The sequence below is a fragment of the Varroa destructor genome, unplaced genomic scaffold (genome assembly GCF_002443255.2).
Source record: "Varroa destructor unplaced genomic scaffold, Vdes_3.0 BEIS01000005.1, whole genome shotgun sequence".
In the NCBI taxonomy this organism is placed as follows: domain Eukaryota; kingdom Metazoa; phylum Arthropoda; class Arachnida; order Mesostigmata; family Varroidae; genus Varroa; species Varroa destructor.
The window spans coordinates 7,107,939-7,112,910 of NW_019211458.1; positions in this window are offsets into that span (position 1 = coordinate 7,107,939).

A 4,972-nucleotide genomic window follows, 5' to 3' on the forward strand; every position below is an offset into this window, starting at 1 on the left:
CGAAAAACGAAAGTATAATAATTAATTGACTAAAAAAAAGCTGACTGGTGAATGGTACCAAAGAGATAGATACCTAGACAAAAAAAAAAAGCCTATTTACAGCATGATAGGGAGTGACTCATAAGCAAGTAACGATATGGAAGAATGTTTTTGACATTTATGAAACTTATTTGATTATCTCTGATTGTGCACAACGAAGCAAACGAGCACGAGCGAATACGAGTTAGATTAAAACGAATCGAAATGAAGTGAATAACTCAAGCGTGTTTTCGGAGTAGCGCTATGATGAGCGGCTGCTCCGGTCACACACTCAGAGAGACACACATAAACACACACACACACATAAACACAAACATACACGCAGTGCTATTATCTTCTATACATGTATTTTCATTGATTTGACCTAAGTCTGGTGTATATACTACAAAAAAATGACAAGCGCACCCATATAGTTGTAAATAAATGGTATGATATTTACTTCGATGGTGTCTTCATTTCCGATCTTCGCATTCATTTCATTAAGCAAACTATGCGAACCAGAGGTGACGGCGCTTTTAGTTATTTTGCCAGCCACCCTCAAATCAGCCGTTCTTTTTGGAAAAACTTGTGGAGTATGGCGAACCGTTTCTGCTAATAGGATGCTGTGCGCTCAAGTCTACCACCTATTTTACTACCTAAACCTGAATAAAATCAATGTTTTGAGATCTTATACTATTGGACCCAAATCAAGATAACCCGTATCCATTTTGTTAAACCCCAAAGAACTCCGACATAAAGAAAAAAAAAAATACAGGCATCGGTTGGCCACAATTTCTTTCACCGGAGATTTTTATTTTTGCCAAAAACGACAAAGTTCGTGAGTTATTCCTTATACTCTGGCAATTTTCTATTCAGCGCAGCTCGGACAAAGAAGTTATCTAAAGAGTATCAGCTTCCGGCAAGTGATTGTGTGGGACCTCGAATCATTCCCACAAGAGCTGTTCTAACTGCTGTGCGATTTACCGGTAGTGGCACCATCTACGAGGAGACTGAGTTGTGCGAATGTTTCCCATCGGAAGTGCTGATATCGCCCTAACACTTCTTCTGCGGTTACAGATATAAATAGAAATAGTCCAGACATTTTGTAAATAGAAGTGAGACCTACAAATGATGAGGTAAATTTAGATTTCGAATTGAAACCTTTTCTTAGCCAACATTAAGTCAATGGAGAAATCATCTCGTGAAATCCATCATCGCAGAAAGAATAAATTCTTATACCGACTTAAACCGGTGCAGCATTATGTGCCAGAGTACTATTCACTCAAGTTATTCTGCCTCGGACGAAGATCTAAGCTTTGCTATAGATCTAGAAAGAGGGTATATGTCAAAACGGGATGTTAATAGTCATTACCTCTAGGTATCTAGTTGAAGCGAGCCTATAAATAAGTCCGAGCCTGTATCCGCAGTATTTGGTTGGTTGGTTGGTTGGTTGCGTGTCCCCACAACGCAAACTTAGACAGCGACGACAAGCACATACAAATTATCAAGGTATCGCTTTTCGAAATTTATTTCTGTGTTGCAGAGAGCCTGTAAAGAAGAGCACTCTTCATTCAGTGACAATCAATTATCCCGTTCGACGAGATCACCTGCATTGTTACCATGCAAAACAATCAACTCACTCTGTTCAGTACACTATCTGCTTGTTCCAATGACGTACTTTTTCATTTAATTTCTGCCCGGGTTGACCCGGCAGTGTTTCAGGCAATCGCTTTGAATGACTGACTGACTGCTTTTGGACGATTCACGATATTGATCCGTAATGTGCTGATACGGAGATCAACAGGAGCTCATAATGAGGAGAGAATTGTCTTCAATCCTTCAATGTTGATATGTATGGCATTTTCCTGACATTCCAGGAGTAATGTGGACACTCTTCTCACTTCGCTTATGCTTTCCGTTCTGAGTAGCGGTAAATATATTTCATGAAAGGACTACATGCTAGAAATCCTAAAACCAATTCGTACATACGGAAATTTCTGGTGATACAGTGTCAATGCAGCCATGCCAATGCAGAAACCTGCGCAAACCTCTGTATTTAACCTTTTCATAATATCCCTTACGTAATTAGGTTGCTCTCGTATTAGATGAACGTCAACATAAAAGTATCTGGTAAGGTGAACTAGCTAGTACACAAAGAGGCTTGTGTTCCTCAGTTACGACAAAAGCTTCATTTTAGGATCAATTATGCATTGTTGCCTTATCTATAGAATGTCTTTGACATCGAAACGTGCTTCAGAGTTACACTAAACCTACCAATAGTATACAATAGATAATTTTTTGAAAAATCTAACAACAAACAGAATTTCTATTTCTACTATGTGTAGCCTTCTTTTTCTAAAGAGAGCAAATAACCGCTCGCGCATAGCGAGGACCATGCGAAAAACATAATTGGTTTTTTTTTTTACACTATTGTACTTAGCGTTTCGTAAATAATAGATTTAGACTATTCTAAAATCCGCTCCTCTAAATGATAGCAGTAGGCTGCTTTTGTTCCGCGTCTTTTTTGACCCGATTCAAAGAAGTAGCAGAACTCATTCGAACAGTAAAAAGCTGTGAGAGCCGAAATGACATCTTGTTTAAAAATTTACAGTCTTCCATATGCAAAGGACCCACTTGACTAAGTGGGTCCTTTGCATATGCACACAGCCTTGTCAGTTTGCAGAATATGGTTAAGTCTACCTTGCTCCAAAGGTTAGAACATCTGTCGCATTTATATTGAAGCGGCAGTGTATTGTTGGGTATGCCAACGGCCGGCCTTTTAAATATAGTCAAATTTCAAAAGTTGATTTTATATTTATTACCAGCAGGTAGAATAGGACTAAAATACGAATAATAATAGATCTGTTGATTGACCACTTCAATACAACATGAAATATGTTGACCTAAGTGCTGCATTAGCCGTAGATATCACTTTCAAGCCGTTTCATAATCTGTTTGACCAACTCATCGGTAGGTCAAGCAGAACCACTTCTGTTTGTCTTCGAGACAATACCAAATGGTGACCCTAAATAATTTTCAACAAAGAGGAACGCGGAACACCCCAACTCCAAATTTGATTCTACATTGTTCCAGTTTTTTACCGAAGCCTTCCAACTGTATAGTTTGCAAGTTGTTATTCCTCTTTAAAGCATTCTCGACAGCTTTCGATACGTGAACTTTTTGCCCCGTTACCTCAAAGTAAGCTAGCTTACGATCAGGCCCCTCGACTTCGCCTAGCTTTCGCCAAGTTTCATAGATATTTTATTGTTAAATAAAGTGATGTCTGTTTTCTTTTGCATATCTAGCCATAGTGGAGTTATCGTACGTCCAGTTTCAACGTAACATGTTCATTCAGCCGCTGTGCATGGTGAAGAATAGACTACTGCCGTTTCTTTAGTTTTAGCCGTTATTAATGAAATCCCACAGAGACGATACAAAAATATTTAGTGTGTAGGACAGGGCTTGTAGACAGTGATATATTTGAACGCATGTATACTGTGATAGCATACGAAACAAAAAATACAAGTGCCATCTGCCGCAAGAGCAAAAGTGGCGCTCACTTTCAAGGAGCAATGCGTAGCTGCCTTCTCGGTGTGTTTCCTATAAACAGACACATAAGTCAGTCGCAACACTCCTTTTTTCAGGAGGAGAAGCGATGCGGGGCCACAATCAGTGATGGACGAGCAATATGGCGTTACCGTGAGATGTTTTGTGAGCAAGAAATAGAGCATTTCAGCTGCCTTCTAGAGTGCGCTTTATACTGGTCAAAGGAGCAAATGTCTAATCTGCAAGTAAACATTGAAATAACTAAACATTATTTATATTTTAAACAGCGTCATGTTAGAAATAGCATTTACTACTCGTTCTGCAGCACATTACGAGGTGCTTGCGCGTTTCTTAGGATTCTTAAGTATCTGTTTTATTGTATCAAGCATGCATTAGCCAAAGGCCAGTCGACGACATTGTCATAATCTTAATACATATTCCCATAGCTTCATTTGGTCCCTTTAAGCGTATTCTTAAAAGGTGATGTGTAATTCCGATTGTTGAGACGGTTTGTGGTTTAAACGATTCGTCTTTTTTCTGGAGTTTCACGGCTACCGCTGGCAACAGTCGTGCAGCCACAACAGTTTCGTAGCCTTTTGCTTTCTAAGTCCACAGCTGCATCCTCCCCGTGTGCTAGAAAGGGGCTCCCTTCGTCTGTATCTGCAGCGGTGCTGCCACGACTGCTTCGACTGATGCTACTCTGCCGATGCTGCTTCGTAAACAACGAGAACAAGCGCACACGAACCAATGACGAGCGATTCGACGACCTGGCATTTCATCCTGCACCCCTCCCCCCCGCATAACAGCAGCGGCAGAAGCAGCAGAAGTGTAGCTCCTGCGCTCCCCTGGTATGTCGGCTAGAGGGCGCTTCTCTCCGCCCTCAGCGGCGGCAGCATCAGCAGTAGTAGTAGTAGTAGCAGTAGAAGTGGTAGTAGTAGTAGTAGTAGTAGTAGTAGTAGTAGTAGTAGTAGTAGTAGTAGTAGTAGTAGTAGTAGTAGTAGTAGTAGTAGTAGTAGTAGTAGTAGTAGTAGTAGTAGTAGTAGTAGTAGTAGTAGTAGTAGTAGTAGTAGTAGTAGTAGTAGTAGTAGTAGTAGTAGTAGTAGTAGTAGTAGTAGTAGTAGTAGTAGTAGTAGTAGTAGTACTAGTAGTATACTACTACTACTACTACTACTACTACTACTACTACTACTACTACTACTACTACTACTACTACTACTACTACTACTACTACTACTACTACTACTACTACTACTACTACTACTACTACTACTACTACTACTACTACTACTACTACTACTACTACTACTACTACTACTACTATTACTACTACTACTAGTACTGTTATTACTACTACTACTACAACTACTATCGCTGCAACAAGTAATCGTACTAACGACGTGATTTTTCC